At 50.6% G+C, this 19475-nt stretch overlaps 1 pseudogene; it reads left to right on the top strand.

Moving 5' to 3' along the window:
• Positions 1 to 1846: 1846 nt before the first annotated feature.
• On the top strand, positions 1847 to 9352 carry LOC103652038 (uncharacterized; annotated as a pseudogene).
• The last annotated feature ends 10123 nt before the right edge of the window (positions 9353 to 19475 follow it).

Below are 19475 nucleotides of genomic sequence, written 5' to 3'. Positions count from 1 at the left end.
TGACGTAACCGAAGGAGAAAAACAAGGAGACAATGTTGACTCGGTTTGTGGCGTGATCAAACGGGAGATGGTGGCGGCGCTAGGGTTTGAATGGTGGAAGAACACAATGCAACCAACAACAAGGAAACGCGAAAGCACACAAATTCAACAATGCAGATTATTGAAAGAAAGTGCGAGGCTCAAAAGGGTGCTGGGATAAGATCTAACCTGAATTTTTATGTGGTTTTGTGGACTGTAGGAAAAAAAAGGCTCGATAAACTCACCGATCAACCTGGAAATCTGATACCAATTGATGTAGCTGAGGTGCCCGATCTTTCGGCGAGTAGAGATAATTCCGATTTGGCGGAAGATGACCCTTGCGATCCGGCTACGACGAGCAAGCCCGAGGCGCCAATGCAATCGCTGAACCAACTCCCTGTGGTTATCGACCTTGCTGATGCGAGATCGGCCTGATCACGAAGATCGTTTCCTGTGCGCAATCGAAGAACGAACAAGAAAAAGATGCGAGCAATCTAATCTATTACTCGAGGGTGGAGTTCTGAATACACGAAGACAGCGCAGATTTGCGCGTGTTCGAGAGTAGCTAAGGCTAACGTAAAACAAAACTCGAAAATAAAGGAGGCGCAGCTCCTGCATAAATAGAGGGGGCGCAGCCCCTAGGGCGGCCAACCCTAGGTCGTCCACTATGGGCCGCAGTTGGGCTGGTCGTCTATTCTTCTGGGCCCTCATTCTTCAGTAGCATGACGAAGTTAAGATCTCTAGCACGGGCCCGAGTGATTGGCCCAGCTATTGAAGGAAGTGGCGCTTGATGTGGAGGTGCTGCTGGTGTAGTCGTACTCATAGTGATGTCCTCATCAGCTCCCTTCTCGGCTCTTTGGGGATAAGCTCCTCACCGGCTGTCACTCCCAATCTTCAGCTCGCTGACTGACCGTCGTGTTTCTTGTTTTCCCTCGTCGGCCGACCTCGTCGTGACTTAGTTCGTCCGTCGTGTTGGTCGTTGTCCCATGCTGTGCCTATTAGCTCGGATCCTGCCCAGCTCGCCGTCGCGTCGTGTGTGCAGCTCTATATACGTCATCCTCATGTATCATCGTCAAGCTCGTCGAACCCCAAATCCCGGATGTTAGACAAAAATAAGCGAGGTCTGTGTGCATCGCTTATCAAGTTCTCGATCAAAGACTTTAATCGAGGGTCGTCGTCGTTCGCGCATTCCGAAGAAATTCCATGAATCAGGTGAAGACGAAGCTAGTTGGGTGATATTTACCAAGTGCTCGACAAAAGCTAGAACAAGTCGTCGATCGTCATCCTCGTCTACGCCAAGCTCTGAAAAGATTAGGCGCAGAAGAAAATAAATCAGTACACGGCCAGAGAATTCTCGATGTGGACAAAGAAGAAGCGCGATTCGACGCAGCACTCACCCTATTTTCGATGAAATGCTGAGCTGAAAGGCGTCGTCGATTTCATGGTTTCAAGTCGGATGTCATAAGGGTAAGTTAATTCATATTCCAGTCAACTAGGTCTATAAATAGAATTGTTGACCGCAATAAATGTTATTAATTTAGCATGTGTATATTGTGATGATCGATTTAGATAAATAAGTAAATCAAGTAATTAAGATACACAGTTTAAAAAGTTAATTAAAAGCTAGGAATAAAAATAGATTTTCTAGTGTTATTATGTCAATTTGGTTAATGGATGAACTCGATGCCCTCCTTAATTAGTCAGCTTATTCTAGGTTTGGTGTTTAATCTGCTGTCGCATAAGTATTATTTAGGTTTGCGATATTCCTCCTTATATGCATACATGTGCATTATGCATATCATTCGGGTACGTTAATTAATCACGCGATATGGAAGACGACCAAGTCGACCCCAAGCGCGGGCTACTCCGCATGGTGGTGCTGGTAGACGAACCTGCTCGATCAAGTGCTAGGACAAGGATGATCGTCAAGTGGACGTCGTCTAACAACACTAATATAGTGTTATTCAGGCAAGCCCCGGTGCATTTGCCACCTCCTTTTGTTTTAAAATCTTTATCACCTTGTTTGATGCATTAGGTGATAGGAGTTGTGTGCTAAACCGTTGATGCATTTCCTTCCTTGAAAAATTGATCACCCTTCCTTGATACCCTTTTTGAAAAGAAATTTATGATGCTTAGCATTGCTTTAGCAAACAAAAATATTTTGTTTAAAAACAAAGGTGATGCTTCAGTGGGTGGGAATGTTTTCAAAAATAAAACTTGATGGTGAATCCATCATGGCCGTGATGGGTTCAACATCGGAAAAGATGTACCTATGCCAGGTACCAAACTTTGGGTTGAAAATAATAAAGCTCAGACCGGGCGGTTGACTTGCACGAGAAGGGAGTCTTGGTGTAGTGTCTCCGTCTGAGTTGATTAAGGACCTTGTCGATGTAGGCCTGCTGACCGAGGACCCTTTAACTGGTCACATGCCTCATCATGGGTAAGCTTTGCCTCGGGCAGACTAATACCAGAATAAGATAACACGCAATGGGAGTGGAGAGATGGCGAGAGTAGCGTGTACCCTCCGTGGCAAGGGGCTAGACGGTGGTGTATCTGTGCTCTCGGTTGGCGTGAACCTGATTTGGTCTTAAGAACCCCGGTGGCGAGTTGACATATGCAAGGGTTAAGTGCTACATATGTCGTGTGATTGGAGATCCTCAGCTGAGTATTAATCGATTCGGATCGTCGTTACTTCTCGGACATGAAGACTTGGTCACTGACTTACACGTAGAAATCCAGTGAACTAAAGGGGTGATGAAAAGACAGCTAGTGTAGGCCAAGTGCTTGAAGTAGGGTAGAAAAAACTCTAGATGCAGGTAATTTTACTTAACCTGACAAGTAAAAATGGATTTTAAGTATCCACTTTTAGTAAGCATTTCTGCAAAAGAGAGTCTGTGATTCTTGATAAGCCATACCTTGAATCCCACTAGCCAACATACCCTTGAGAGTCTTTTCTTTAGTCGGGTAAGTCTTGCTGAGTTATTCCATACTCAGGGTTTTATTCCCTGTTGTTTTTCAGGTTATAGTTTTGTGCTGCTGATGATGGTGTTAATTGTCGGTGGGCTCGGGCTTCTTATAAGTCTAAGTAACTCTTATATACTTCTTATTGAGGATGGTCACTTGAGCTAGCATATATTTCAAACTTACAAATAATTTATAACATTTCAAAGTTATTCCTTTGAACCACTTTTGTAATCACTCCGATAAATACAATGTAAACTTTGTTGTAACTTATAAAATTTGGTAATAAGATTTCCCGCTGCAAAAATATTGGTGTGTGATTTGTGTTACTTAATCTTGCGATCCTGTTTATAAGTGGTTTATCTGGGGTCCTTGGGATACTCGGACAGATCCTGTTAAGTTATCTGGTGCACATGCATAGCCGTCTGAGGTCTTTGAGACAAGGACAGGTGCATCTGGGCCCAATAACCTAGGAGGTTCTGCCACAGCTGGTATCGGAGCAGGATTAAGTATAATACGGTCACATACGTATTTTAAAAACAAAGTTTTGGTTTTAGAAAACCTAGTTTCAACTAAACACATTGTTTGGCTTTGAAAAATAGTTTTGAAAAACTATAATGCTAGCGACATCCTCTGTAAGCCCTAAACTAAGGACTATCAGGTGGCTTAGTTTAAAACCATACCCCACAATCGGGTGGATATTGCATACATGTGTATTGTTATTTTTGAGGCCATTCAGTTTTGAATGGATCGACGCTCAGGTAAGGTGAGATGTGAGAGCATGACCGAACAAACGTCGGTCTAGGGGAGTGCTTAATTGTGGTGCTTGACTATATACATGTCCCACATATGTATATACGAAAGCTGCAATGTGGAGTATTTACATTTCCAGGATTTCAGTACCCCATGGATGTGTATGGGTGTACAGACATGGGAATACTGAGAAGTGTAATGTACTTGTAACGACGCAACTACGCTCAGGTAAGGTGAGTTACCATAATGAGTTGCCCTATGGTTAAAGTGTGGCAACGGCGCCTATGCGTGGCTCGGCGCTTAATGATGAGCTGGCCTCCATATAGCAATATATGGAGTATAAACTATGATAACTGTCATGTGTGAACTGCATCATGGGAAAAATGGGCTGTAATGGAATTTTTCTGCAGGTACACTAACCTCGAAAACGTATGTGTAGCTGACGACTAGCAAAATACTGTGAGAGTCGTAAATATGTCACCGATATAGAACGTTATTGCCACAGTAAGTTGGCAAAACTCGTGAGGACGCATAAGACGAGCATGCATCCTGATTGTTGCATCGTGTTTGTCACCTATGCACTAAGATGCTTCTCTCATCTTTATTCCAGTAACCAGTGATTGTAGATAATGTGGTGTAATGCTAAATTATGAACTTCAATGAAATAGTTGTCCTCTGTTCTTTAGGTAATATGTTTAGGTGTTATATGTGTTTGCCCTTGAACTTGATGTGCCAATAGAGAGTTGGTGACTTGTTCCCTAAACCCAAAACTAGGCCCTGTTCTTATTTAGTGAACCATGACCCAAAATTTAATTTTCTTTTATCATTCCATGACCAAACTCATGTAAATGAATGCTTAGATAATTTATTTGTTGGACATAAAGTGTACCCGAGCTTAAAACAACAATATCGAGTCATGTCTCCATCCTAGATTCTACCCTTGCTCAGTTGATGTAGGTTGACGTCTCTAGTGTATTCGGTCTCTCCTTGCCGATTATCTTGTCGCTTTATCAACCCAACCTAGGAACGTCCTGCCTCATCATCTTCTTTAGTTTGATGCCTTTGAATTCCTCATATCTATCGAAGGCATACCAACTCGATCTTATGATTGTTTTCCCTCCGTGTCTAATCAGATATTAATTCTTGACCTTGTACTCTCTGCGATGGGCATAGAGATATGTTTGGGGCTGAATTAATGGTCTCCCATCGTACACCCTCACCAACCAATTTAGGTTATGGCCATGCCTTGTGCATTTCATCGAGCCATGATCTGTTTGGCTCTCTACTTGTAACCATCCTTACAGGTGGAGTATCTCTTTGTACATTGTCACCCTTGCCCAATTCATTTGTGTCGCGTGAGATTTTCTTATTGGTTATGTCTGATAATGGTGTTATGACTAAAACCAGTGGTGCCATGACGAAACCGAGGGCCTTCTGTGTGTGCGCACATGGTTGCGCTACTTGGCACACGCTAGTATCACAGTTAGTAGTCATAATCCATTATGAGATTATATCAATATGTTATCTTCCGTAGACCTCCTCCTTGAAACAATTTCTATGTTGTTTGTGAAGTGATCAAGCAACATCTGTCATCTCCGTTGGATCAAAAGGGCATACCACTTTCATGTGTGGTCTTATTTCTTTTGATCTTGGTAGTGACTACTCATACAAGTTCTCTTTACATCCTTTGTGTAAAGGTGAAGCCTTGGAGCTTTTTAATGTCGAGAGACAACTGATTAGCTCTCAAAATGGGGATCGGTTTCCCCTGCTGCTAAAATGCAGGAGTTTGTTCATTCGCTCTCTTATTTAATCTATGTATTTCCTAACCAAGTGGATAATTCATTTCGCATGAAGAAACGGATGAACAACATGACCAAATAGATTTCTACCCAAGTGCATAATCTCCTATTAACAAAAGTGAACTCTCAACCCTTGGCTTACCGATGGTACTGAGAGGACCTACTCAAGGTCAAAAGTAGTTCAACAAGTTGGTTTTACTAACTTGTAACTGCATTATGAACAAAGGTTGAGTTTAGAGATCGTTTTATCGAGTTGTCTAAACTCACTTTGGTTCAACCCACCCTAAAGAAAGTACTTACAAAAATCAAATTAAGTCGGCCAGTAACCACCTAATTATCGCTCTAGCCACGCCTCGACCGCCTCACGCGTGCTTTTCCAGCATGTGTGATCATGTCGATCCATGCCTAGTGCTTGATAAAATGGATTGGTTATGAAATCAGCATCAACGGATCTCTTCGTTGATATTTTCCGAGTCTTTATCATTTTTCTTGGACCTGGATTCTCTGGCTAACACGAATCAACTGTGGTGTTATTCGACATTCACACCTGTCTCGTGTGCTATGAACTTATCGCGACCACTTGTTGGTAAACCTCTTTCTGTGTGTTTTACCCAAGAGGTTGCATCTGGTTCTGTTTGAGTAAAGTCGCATATATACCGCTCGCTCAACAGACTCAGATAGTACAGTGTCATCAGAAAAAGCAAACTGCACACATGGAACCCTATGTGTTCTTCTAGCAGATATTGTCTCTACTAATGGACATTTCTAAATTGGCTTACGTCGATACATGTTATGTCCACTAGAGAAACCCTATCCTGAGGCACTCGCCTTCGCTCAAGACTGCTTTATGATTATCGCTGATATGGACAAGGGTTACATGCTTCTCCACTCTTAAAAGTCTTTCGCTCCGAATCTCAGGACGAGATTCTTTTAAGGGGGGAGGGTTGTAACACCCCAGGTGTTGACCGTCTGCTCGACAACGAGTATGAATTTAAGCACGTAATATCAGTGGATAAAACGGATGCTAAATTTCAATCAACTTTGCCTATCGCGATTTTAATATCGCATCTGTTTCATCTATCGCGAGTTCGACACCATTTTTATTTATCCAGGCTCTTCCTAAATTTTTGTGATGTTTGGAACATCGTTGTTCCGAAAATCGGTGCGTCCGGTGATTATTTAAAACTCATCGCTCGCGCGAATACGAATTCGGAAGCTCGACCCACTGGGTGATTTTTATCTCGGACAAATTAATTTGAACTCGACGACAAAAATGTTCGGAGTAAAATAATCCGAATCGCGCATCGTCCGAGAAATCGTGTGCGAGATTATGGTCCAATTTATCTTTTTGCACGCTGTTTTGGCGACGAAAACGAGTGTGCATTAGCGGATCGGGTTTCGGCTAAGTTCGGTCGAATCACGCAGAACAATTTATCAGTGCTGAAATCAGTTTATTTCGGTCTGTCGTTTCTTGTCCGGACCCAAATCTTTGGATATAAGTAATTAGTAAATAAGTTGGTTCGCTAAATTTAGAGAAGGAAATATGTATCCGTATAGCTGGCAGACCCACTTTACATCACTAAAAATCTCGTTCTAATATATTTGCAATTTTCTTTATTAAAAAAATTAAGAAGAAAACAAAAAAATCTAAAAAAAATCCCAGTCGGCTCAATCCTCCAGTCGCCCCACGCTTGATTTTTTTTCACGCGTGCGTACTTCTTTCCCCAGCCGAACTTCTCCCTCAGCCTCATCCGCTCACAGCTGCTGGCTCCGTCTCCATTTCCTCCTCTGCCGAGCAGCTCGCCCAGCTTCTAGTTCGCCTCGGCCTCCGCTCTCTCTACCGGCGCTCCTCTCCTCCAGCTCTGGCGCCCGGCCGAGCGCCCCTTGTTCCGCAATCTCGCCGAATCATGCCCCTGCTCCTTTCCGTCCATGGCTGTGCTCGTCCTCCACCTCAAGCTGCACCCTGGGATTTGCCTAAAACCTCTATCCCCTCGACGTCAGTTCCCAGCTTCTACTCAACCGACTTCAGGCTCGGACCGCGCCCTCCTCGGCCGACGCTCATCTTCCACGGCGCTCAGTTTTCCAAGCTCCTCTCCAATGGCCGCCCCTCCCGCAGCTTCGTCTTCAGCCGCTCAGCTCCCTGGTGCGCGCGTTCCTGCTCCTCTCCACGCCGCATGATTGCAGACCGAGGAGCAATCCGCGCCAGGTGCGTGCTCTAGGCCAGCGGCGCGGGTCTGGCCGTGGTGGTCAGCATGTTGGCTGTCCTGCCATGTGGAGACGTGCGGTGGTGAGCAGGGCGTCCTTCCATTGATTTCCTGCTCGGCTCCCTCCCTGCTTCTCTTTCTCTCCCTCGGATTTGTCTGCGACCTCTGCTCGAATTTTGTGTGCTCGAGCTCGCCGTGGAGCTCCTCTGCTTCCCATGGTGCTCGCCCTCAAGCTCGATCCCTGTGCTCGCGCCCAGCCAAAATTCCCTGTGCGCACGCCCTGGTGTCCATTCGTTGCTGCGCGCGCGTGCTCGCCGGCCATCTCCAGCTCTCCCATGGCGCGCGCGAAGCTTCCCTGTTGGCCGCGTGCCGCTCATTTTTTTCTTGTAGTCGTGGCGCGAAACTGCTCCGATGGGCGACCCCTGTGGCCGCAGCCCATCTCCCTGAGTCCGTGCACGCGTGTCTCTGGCCCCAATTTGGAGCTCGTCGGCCGCTCCCTTCTCGGCTCTCTGGGGATAAGCTCCTCAACAGGCTGTCGTTCCCAATCTTCAGCTCGCCGACTGACCATCATGTTTCTTGTTTTCCCTCATCGGCCGACCTCGCCGTGACTTAGTTCGTCTGTCGTGCTGGTCGCTGTCCCATGCTATGCCTATTAGCTCGGATCCTGCCCAGCTCGCCGTCGCGTCGTGTGTGCAGCTCTATATACGTCACCCTTCTGTATCATCGTCAAGCTCGTCGAACCCCGAATCCCGGATGTTAGACAAAAATAAGCGAGGTCCGTGTGCATCGCTTATCAGGTGCTCGATCAAAGACTTTAATCGAGGGTCATCGTCGTTCGTGCATCCCCAATAAATCCCAAGAATCAGGTGAAGACAAAGCTAACCGGGTGATATTCACCAAGTGCTCGACAAAAGCTCGAACAAGTCGTCGATCGTCATCCTCGTCTACGCCAAGCTCTGAAAAGATTAGGCGTAGAAGAAAATAAATCAGTACGCGGCCGAAGAATTCTCGATGTGGACAAAGAAGAAGCGCGATTCGACGCAGCACTCACCCTATTTTCGGTGAAATGCTGAGCTGAAAGGCGTCGTCGATTTCGTGGTTTCAAGTCAGATGTCATAAGGGTAAGTTAATTTGTATTCCAGTCAACTAGGTCTATAAATAGAGTTGTTGGTCGCAATAAATGTTATTAATTTAACATGCGTATATTGTGATGATCAATTTAGATAAATCAGTAAATCAAGTAATTAAGATACACAGTTTAAAGAGTTAATAAAAAGCTAGGAATAAAAATAGATTTTCTAGTGTTATTATGTCAATTTGGTTAATGGATGAAGTCGATGCCCTACTTAATTAGTCAGCTTATTCAAGGTTTGGTGTTTAATTTTATGTCGTATAAGTATTATTTAGGTTTGCGATGTTCCTCCTTATATGCATACATGTGCATTATGCATATCATTCAGGTACGTTAATTAATCACGCGATATGGAAGACGAGCCAAGTCGACCCCAAGCACGGGCTACTCCGCATGGTGGTGCTGGTAGACGAACATGCCCGATCAAGTGCTAGGACAAGGATGATCATCAAGTGGACATCGTCTAACAACACTAACCTAGTGTTATTCAGGCAAGCCCCGGTGCATTTGCCACCTCCTTGTGTTTTAAAATCTTTATGACCTTGTTTGACGCATTAGGTGATAGGAGCTATGTGCTAAACCATTGATACATTTCCTTCCTTGAAAAATTGATTACCCTTCCTTGATACCCTTTTTGAAAAGAAATTTATGATGCTTAGCCTTGCTTTAGCAAACAAAAATGTTTTGTTTAAAAATAAAGGTGATGCTTCAGTGGGTGGGAATGTTTTCAAAAATAAAATTTGATGGTGAATCCATCATGGTCGTGATGGGTTCAACATCAGAAAAGATGTAACTCTGCCAGGTACCAAACTTTGGGTTAAAAATAATAAAGCTGGGACCGGGCGGTTGACTTGCACGAGAAGGGAGTCTCGGTGTAGTGTCTCCGTCTGAGTCGATTAAGGACCTTGTCGATGTAGGCCTGCTTACCGAGGACCCTTTAACTGGTCACATACCTCATCATGGGTAAGCTTTGCCTCGGGCAGACTAATACTAGAATAAGATAACACGCAATGGGAGTGGAGAGATGGCGAGAGTAGCGTGTACCCTCCGTGGCAAGAGGCTGGACGGTGGTGTATCTGTGCTCTCGGTTGGCGTGAACCTGATCTGGTCTTAAGAACCCCGGTGGCAAGTTGACATATGCAAGGGTTAAGTGCTTCATATGTCGTGTGATTGGAGATTCTCATCTGAGTATTAATCGATTCGGATCGCCGTTACTTCTCGGACATGAAGACTTGGTCACTGACTTACACGTAGAAATCCAGCGAACTAAAGGGGTGATGAAAAGACGGCTAGTGTAGGCCAAGTGCTTGAAGTAGGGTAGAAAGAACTCTAAATGCAGGTAATTTTACTTAACCTGACAAGTAAAAATGGATTTTTAAGGATCCACTTTAAGTAAGCATTTCTGCAAAAGAGAGTCTTTGATTCTTGATAAGCCATACCTTGAATCCCTCTAGCCAGCATACCCTTGAGAGTCTTTTCTTTAGTCGGGTAAGTCTTGCTGAGTAATTCCATACTCAGGGTTTTATTCCCTGTTGTTTTTCAGGTTATAGTTTTGTGCTGCTGATGATGGTGTTAAGTGCCGGTGGGCTCGGCCTTCTTATAAGTCTAAGTAACTCTTCTATACTTCTTATTGAGGATGGTCACTTGAGCTAGCATATATTTCAAACTTACAAATAATTTATAACATTTCAAAGTTATTCCTTTGAATCACTTTTGTAATCACTCCGATAAATACAATGTAAACTTGTTGTAACTTGTAAAATTTGGTAATAAGATTTTCCGCTGCAAAAATGTTGGTGTGTGATTTGTGTTACTTAATCTTGTGATCCTGGTTATAAGTGGTTTATCCGGGGTATTTGGGACACTCGGACGGATCCTGTTAAGTTATCTGGTACATAAGCATAGCCGTGTGAGGTCTTTGAGACAAGGACAGGTGCATGTGGGCCCAATAACTTGGGAGGTTCTGCCACATAATCCACTGTTAGAAGAGAGTTGTAGTTCAAAGCACCCCCTCTGCCCTACAACTTGACAATTTTGTACAGAGTAAACCCTTAACATTTTAAGCCTCAATTTTTGTGACTGAGAGTTATACACTAGTGAGAAGCTACTGTAATTTTCGCAGAATTTTTTTGAAATTTATAAAGCTATGTTGTAGTTCAAGCCCACCATAAAAACATAAGAGAAAGAGAAGAAGAGAGAATTAGTAAGGATATTGAGTCTCACCCCAATGAATTCTGCAAGGATCATAATAAACTTTCACTAAGACACTAAAAGGAAATCAGTGGGGCACTAAAATAATCTGACCATTTAACTTAACGAAACTTGACCCTAAATTAGCTAAGTATACCACTAGAATTCCCGTTGTAAGATTTAACTCTACTTTATCAATTTAATTATTTCTATTACTACCACATTGCATATCATGGCATACATATATCTCACTCATTGAATTCATTAGACTGCAACCTCGCCGACGAAGAGTACGTGCTCATTCCCTAGCAAGGAGTTGTCCACGAGGAAGACTAGGAGCCAGCTCCCGAGCCTGCCACAGAGGATCTCCCTGCAGCCCCAGCATTTGAAGGCAAGCCCCGGTTTTATGCATAACCAATTTATATATGCTACTTTACTACACTTAATGTTTTAGGCTTGTAATGTGCACTTAAGTGTAGGAGTTGCTTGAAACCCTTAGTAGCATGAACTCATGATTCCTTTTTGAGATGGATACTAGTATGCTAGGTCGAGTAGCTTGTTTACTAATTAGGATCTCGGTAGAAGTCGAGTGATTTTTTCAGTCGCGCGAGGTCAGGAATTGATTGTATTCATCTTGATAACAGGATCTGTGATGGTCTATGGACTTGGATCTAGGGTGGATGCCTTGTCCATGAGATGGAAATGGAATTAAGGATTAATGTGTGGATACCTGAGTCAAGCGTTTGAAAGTACTAAACACATATCGAGAAATATGGTAACCGGTAAACCTAGTACCTATGTGAAGCTGAGCGTAGACTTTCCCCTCACTTGTCCAGAGACTAGGTCTCCCATGCTAGCTAAGGTGGGTACAAGTGCGGTCACTGCACGGTGGGAGCCGGGGTCAGTGGAGCATTGTATGCCAAGGCGGTGAGCCCTGGCCGCGAACGGGGAATCGATGGGGACGGTTGATATGTGTGGGGACAGAATGCCCCTACATGTCGTGTGTTTAGTTTTACCTTGCAAGGTTTAAAAACTCGATTCGAATCGTCTGCTTCTTGCAGCTAATGAGACTGCTTGACCCCTTGTACTGCATTGAGTAAGAAGTGAAATGAGGTTTTACTGGAGATAACATGTTGATTGTACTAAATTATTGTTACCATGTATGCTTAGAAAGGAGCAATCCTAGCTAAATTAATTATGCTAGAACTGGAAAAGCTAAAATTGATTTTAGACTCAGCTAGTGCTTTTGGCAAACCAAACCCCTCAGCCAAACAGCTGCATGGTCTAGATGTAGAGGAGTAGACTCCTCACACCGGGTAAGTCTAGCTGAGTATTAGTATACTCAGCCTTGCTTGTGGCATAATTTTTGCAGCTACGCTACAGGACATGGTTGATGGTCTGACTTGGCCTTTCACCCTGCCACCGAGTTGGACGGTTGTCGGCGTTCCGAGACCGGGGGGTCCCTAAGCCGACGAGTGAAATGTCGCCGCGTGCCCCAACCCAGATGGGCCGACGCGAGGCCGAGCGCGAAGGGGGGAAGTGAGGCGGCCGGAGACGGGCGTGAGAGAGGTGGAAATCCCGCGGCCTTCGTGTTTGTCCCGCGCCTAGGTCGGGTGCGCTTGCAGTAGGGGGTTACAAGCGTCCACGCGGGAGAGGGAGCGAGCGGCCTCACGCGAGTGCCTGTCCCGTCCTCGTCCCCGCGTGGCCCACCCTTTCTAAGAGGGCCCTGGTCCTTCCTTTTATAGGCGTAAGGAGAGGATCCAGGTGTACAATGGGGGGTGTAGCAGAGTGCTACGTGTCTAGCGGGGGAGAGCCAGCGCCCTAAGTACATGCCGTTGTGGCAGCCGGAGAGATTTTGGCACCCAGCTTGGTGTGATGTCGTGGCCGTCGGAGGAGCGCATGAGCCTGGCGGAGGGACAGCTGTCGGAGCTGTTGAGTCCTTGCTGACGTCCTCTTGCTTCCGTAAGGGGGCTGAGAGCCGCCGTCGTCACAGAGTATGCGGGACGCCATCATTGCCTATCTGGTGGAGCGAGCCAGATGGGACGCCGGTCTTGTTCCCTATGGCCCGAGTCAGCTTGGGGTAGGGTGATGATGACGCCTCCTGTTGACGTGGCTGGTCTGCGCCCTAGGTTGGGCGATGTGGAAGCTCCTCCGAAGCCGAGGTTGAGTCTGTCTTCCGTGGCCGAGGTCGAGTCCGAGCCCCTGGGTCGGGCGAGGCGGAGGCCGTCGGCTGAGGCCAGGGCGGAGTGCGAGCCCTGGGGTCGAGCGAAGCGGAGTTCGTCGTCTTCTGGGGCTGAGCCCAAGTCCGAGCCCTGGGTCGGCGCGGAGCGGAGTTCGTCGTCTTCCGGGACTTAGCCCGAGTCCGAGCCCTGGGTCGGGCGGAGCGGAGTTTGCCGTCTTCCGGGACTTAGCCCGAGTCCGAGCCCTAGGTCGGGCGGAGCGGAGTTCGTCGTCTTCCGGGACTTAGCCCGAGTCCGAGCCATAGGTCGGGTGGAGCGGAGTTCGCCGTCTTCCGGGACTTAGCCCGAGTTCGAGCCCTGGGTCGGGCGGAGCGGAGTTCGTCGTCTTCCGGGACTTAGCCCGAGTCCGAGCCCTGGGTCGGGCGGAGCGCAGTTCGCCGTCTTTCGGGACTTAGCCCGAGTCCGAGCCCTGGGTCAGGCAAAGCGGAGCTTCCTATGGTGCCTGCGGCCGGGCCTGACTGCCTGTCAGCCTCACTCTGTCAAGTGGTACCGCAGTCGGAGCGGCGCAGGCGGCGCTGTCTTTCTGTCAGACCGGTCAGTGGAGCGGCGAAGTGACGGCGGTCACTTCGGCTCTGTTGGATGTGGGGCGCGCGTCAGGATAAAGGTGTCAGGCCACCTTTGCATTAAATGCTCCTGCGATTTGGTCGGTCGGTGCGGCGATTTGGTCAGGGTTGCTTCTTGGCGAAGACAGGGCCTCGGGCGAGCCGGAAATATGTTCGCCGCTGGAGGGGGGCCTCGGGTGAGACGGAGATCCTCCGGGGTCGGCTGCCCTTGTCCGAGGCTAGGCTCGGGCGAGACGCGATCGAGTCCCTCGAATGGACTGATCCCTGACTTAATCGCACCCATCAGGCCTTTGTAGCTTTATGCTGATGGGGGTTACCAGCTGAGAATTAGGAGCCTTGAGGGTACCCCTAATTATGGTCACCGACAGTAGCCCCCGAGCCTCGAAGGGAGTGTTAGCACTCACTTGGAGGCTTTCGTCGCACTTTTTTGCAAGGGGACCAGCCTTTCTCGGTTGCGTTTTGTTCCGGTGGGTGCGCGCGAGCGCACCCGCCGGGTGTAGCCCCCGAGGCCTCGGAGGAGTGGTTTGACTCCTCCGAGGTCTTAATGCCTTGCGCAATGCTTCGGTTGGTCTGGTCGTTCCCTCATGCGATCTGGCCGTAGCCCGGGTGTACGGTCGGGTCCCAAGTTCTCGGGCTGGTATGTTGACGCTGTCAACGGTTCGGCCGGAGCCGGGTTTGCGAGAGCAGCCCCCGAGCCTCTGCACTGGGTGAGAGGGCGATCAGGGATAGACTCGACTTTTTTACATACGCCCCTGTGTCGCCTTTCCGCAAGGAGGAGGGGGGGAAAGCGCCATGTTGCCCACGATGGGCGCCGAACATGGTGTCTCCGGTGAGCTGCAGGCGGGTAATCCGAGTGGACGTCCGTGCCCCATTCGTTAGGGGTCGGCTAGAGGCCCGGAGGCGCGCCCAAAAGTACCTGCGGGTGATCTGCCGGACCCGGTCCCCTGGCGACGGGGTCCGAGGGCTCGATGCCTCCCTCCGATGGGATTCCGTTACAAGATCGTTCCCGCTGGTCTCGGAAATGTCCTAGGGTACCTCGGGAGCCCAGCCCGAGCCTTGGTTATGTATCGAACGTACCCATGGTCATCCCTCGCTCTGTGTCTGAGGCAGCTGTGAACCCTTCGGGGGCCAGCCTTCGAACCCCTGATCAGTAGTGGGCGCGGAGCCCGAGTAGCCTGAGGCGGCCGTTGAACCCTTCCGAGGGGCCGGCCTTCGAACCTCTAACCAGTAGTGGGTGTGGAGCCCACGCGCTCTGAGGCGGCTGTTGAACCCTTCCGAGGGGCCAGCCTTCGAACCTCTGATCAGTAGGGAGGCTCGGAGCCTGGTTCCTTCACGGGGAAGGATCCTTTTTGGGGTATCCCCCTTTCTCGGTCCCTGTTGCAAGAGAGAGAAAGAGGAAAAAAGGAAAAGGATACGAAATCGAACGACGTGGCGTACCTTTTCTGACGCGGTCATTATGGCGAAGGCGAAGCGTCGCCCGCTTCTCCTGCCAGAGGCGCCGCCTGTTCCGTCGCGGAGTTAATGCGACGGGGCGAGTGGTCCGCGGGGCGGCCATTGCGCGTGCGCGAGCCATTCGAGGAACGGAACACGGGCGCGTTGTCTTCACGCCGTGGGAGAGGGTTCTCTCGTCGCCCCTGGATGGGACGTAGGCTTGGCTGACGACGTGACCGCTGCTCCTGCCCGCCTGCCACCGCCATTACTGCCGGCCCATTTTTGGCCGCATTGACCGTCGCGCCAGGCTGGCGCTGCTGGGTCGTGCTCTGGGTCGCCTCGAGTCGCGGTATTGGTTCCACAGTCGAGGAGGCGCGGTGGTGGCGCAAGTGGCGGTGCAGTTGCATGCACGAAGCATTCGGCGCGCCGGTTGCATGACGCGTGGGCCTGGGCCTCCATGCTGGGCGTGTTGGGAGTCGGAGAAGTGCGCCCACTTGGCGCGGTTGCATGCCGCCTGCATGGTTGCCCGCCCTTTCGCCCGCTGGTCTGGGCAAAAGTGGAGAGCCGCTTGTAACCGCTGGGTGGTTGTACGCATCGCGCCCGACGGTTTGGCTTCTTCTGCTTTGAGCCGGCTTGCATGACGTGTGGGACCCAGCCCCCGCGCCGTAGGAGGAGGGCCTTGGAGCGTGTTGGAGAAGACTCAGCCCGCGACGGCTGGGGACGCAAGTAAGGAAAGTCGCCTTTAAAAGGAGGGTGACCCCCTTAGAAGGCGACCATGTCTTCGCGCTTCCTTATGCATCGTGTCTTTCCACCTTCCAAGCCCCCGGATGGGGGATACCCGCCGTCTTTCCGCCTTGTCGTTGGAGGAACGCAACTCCGTGGGAGTTGGTACCTTTCAGCCATCGTTCGGCTTCAAGGATTTTCATCATGCAGCCCGGTTGCACCCCTCCACCGGCGGTCACCCAAGATGGTGACCTCCAGTTCGATGGCGGGGGAAAGCAAACCGGGCCGCGGCCTCTGCCCCTCCCTCAGCCTCAAGGATTTTCATCACCAGGGCTGGGGAGGGGAGTGTGCCGAGTTGGGGTCGGCCCCTGCGTGGGCGGCGGCCCGCTCCTTCCCTCAGTGATCGGGGGGAAGGGCGGTTGTTGTCCGTGGCGCTGGCAGCTGCCGCGTGCCTGGCTCTCGGACGCAGGTGGCTTCGGAGCCGCTCTCGGCGCCGGCTTCTGCCACGGCAGCTGGAAGAGGTTCTTCCGCCGACGAGATAGCCAGGGCCGCCCAAGGACCGACCTCCAACTCTACGGCCTTCTGCCCGTCCTTGCCTCACGAGTTTGGGCATGGGCGGGGGCCTCCTGGCAGCAGCATCCGCCCTGAGGTCATCGCTGCCGCCGTTCGGCCCCCCGGAGCAGAAGTCGTCGTCATCGCCACTGCCGGAGCGGGCGACGGCGCGCCGTTCGTCGGTCTTCTGTTGCTCCGCAGGGCCCCCCCCATCGAGTGGGGTTGTTCGTGCCTGCGGAGGCGGAACCGGAGTTCCGTTTTGTAATGGCACTTTGAATGCCAGTGTTTTTGTTCATCGTGGCTGTCGAGGCCTGAACATGTATGTAATTTCGGCACGAAGCCGTGTTTTTTCCTCATTTTTGAGCACTAAGACTCGCCTGTTGGTTGTCTGAACCGCTTCACCAAGCGTGGGTCGCCCCGTGTAAAGGTGACGAGTGAGGTATCCGTATCCCGGAGGCGTAGGAGTCCCTCGGCTCGGTCAGCCTTGTTGTCCGAGGCTTCCCTTGCTTAGTTAGAGGAACCCCTCGGCCGCTCTTCGATGAGCCGAGGCCAGGGGTAGCGGTGTCAGCGCGAACAGAGGCGGAGTTGGCTCGAAAAGAAGATCTGGTCGGCCGGAGCTTGGCCGGGTCGTCCGTTAGCGGGATCGACGCCGGAAATAAACTGCCTAGGCCTCGGGCCGGGCTGATGTCCTCGGAGGACAGCTGGCTGAGGCCCCGGGGTGATCGGCCGAGCCGCCTGCTCGGGCCGGATTCTCGGAGAAGACCCTGGCGGCGATGGCTCGGGCTTGGTGATGACGTTGTCCTTCAGAGCGGAGACCCTTGGATCGTGTCGCCGTCCGAGGCCAGGTCGGCCCTCGCCGAAGGTGTTGTCGACGCCGAGGGTGCTGCTGCTCCCTTCAAGCGTCAAGATCCGAGCCTGCAGGATCGGATCATCTTGTAGCGTGTGTTTTCTGTGGCCGCAGAGGCCAACACACACCCTCGCCGTGTTGTAAAGTTGCGTCTCTTTTCCTCTTGTTCCGAGTATCTGGACTTTTTTTGTCGGTAACAGAAATGTTTGTGCGAGCGAGAGTTGCTTCTCGCGGAAGGTGATGAGTGAGGTATCCGTATCCCAGAGGCGTAGGAGTCCCTCGGCTCGGTCGGCCTTGCCGCTTACGCGCACTCTTACCCGTCCATGGGGTTCTGTCACCGACGCAGTCGAGAAGGCTCGAAGAATCGCTTCGGCAGAAGAGCTTCCGAACGTGAAGACTTGTTCGGTCCGCGGAATCACTTATCCGAACGTGAGTTACTTATTGCAGAAGGTGATGAGTGAGGTATCCATATCTCGGAGGTGTAGGAGTCCCTCGGCTCGGTCAGCCTTGGCTGCTTACGTGTACTCCGTCGTTTTAAGGATCCACTTTCGAAGTAGTCAAAAAGCACGAAAGACATTCTGGCAGAAAGGATCTTTTTTCGAGGAAAAAATTCGACGCAGAGGGGGTTCCCCCCTTTTAGCCCCCGAGGGAGGGTCGGGCTTTGCCAAGGCGAGGCCGACCCTTCCTTGATGACTAAACTTTGCGTGGGAGCGAGGTATATGAACAACTTGAAAACATCTTAAGGGTAGAGGCGACGTAGCTGTTGGATGTTCCAAGCGTTGCCGTAGACCTCGCCTTGACTGTTGGCCAGCTTGTACGTTCCGGGCTTCAGAACTTTGGCGATGACGAACGGCCCCTCCAGGGGGGCGTGAGCTTGTGCCGCCCTCGGGCGTCTTGTCGCAGCCGAAGCACCACGTCGCCCACCTGGAGGTCTCGGGACCGGACCCCTCGGGCGTGGTAGCGTCGCAGGGACTGCTGGTACCACGCCGAGTGTAGTAAGGCCTTGTCCCGAGCCTCCTCCAGCTGGTCCAACAAGTCCTCTCTACTAGCTTGGTTGCTTTGGTCGGTGTAGGCCCTCGTCCTCGGGGAACCGTATTCTAAGTCTGTGGGCAAGATGGCCTCAGCCCCATAAACTAGAAAGAACGGCGTGAAGCCCGTGGCTCGGCTCAGTGTTGTCCTCAGACTCCAAACCACCGAGGGGAGTTCCTTCATCCATCGCTTGCCGAACTTGTTGAGGTCGTTGTAGATCCGAGGCTTGAGCCCTTGTAGAATCATGCCGTTGGCACGCTCTACTTGCCCATTCGTCATGGGATGAGCCACGGCGGCCCAGTCCACCCGGATGTGGTGATCCTCGCAGAAGCCCAAGAACATTCTGCCGGTGAACTGGGTGCCGTTGTCGGTGATGATGGAGTTTGGGACCCCGAAACGATGGATGATGTTGGTGAAGAACGCCACCGCCTGCTTGGACCTGATGCTGTTTAGGGGTCGGACCTCGATCCACTTGGAGAATTTGTCGATGGCGACCAATAGGTGCGTGTAGCCCCCGGGTGCCTTCTGCAAGGGGCCGACGAGGTCCAGACCCCACACAGCAAAAGGCCAGGTGATGGGTATCGTCTGCAGAGCCTGAGCGGGCAGGTGGGTCTGCCTTGCGTAGAACTGACACCCTTCGCAGGTGCGGACAATTCTAGTGGCGTCGACCACCGCCGTCGGCCAGTAGAAACCTTGTCGGAAAGCATTTCCGACAAGGGCTCGAGGTGCTGCATGATGGCCGCAAGCCCCCGAGTGTATCTCTCGAAGGAGTTCCTGACCTTCGGTGATGGAGATGCATCGCTGGAGGATGCCTGAGGGGCTGCGGTGGTAGAGCTCCTTCCCATCTCCCAGCAAGACGAACGACTTGGCGCGCCGCGCCAACCGTCGAGCTTCGGCTCGGTCGAGGGGTAGTTCTCCTTGGTGGAGATATTGCAGGTACGGGGTCTGCCAGTTTTGATCAGGCGTGACCCCGCTTTGCTCCCCCTCGACGCGCAGCGTCTCACCCTCAGGGGCCGAGGGTACCTCGGGCCGA

The sequence above is a fragment of the Zea mays genome, chromosome 3 (genome assembly GCF_902167145.1).
Source record: "Zea mays cultivar B73 chromosome 3, Zm-B73-REFERENCE-NAM-5.0, whole genome shotgun sequence".
Taxonomy (NCBI): Eukaryota; Viridiplantae; Streptophyta; class Magnoliopsida; order Poales; family Poaceae; genus Zea; species Zea mays.
Note: the sequence above shows the minus strand (reverse complement) of the source record. Positions and strands in the feature narration are given on the sequence as shown.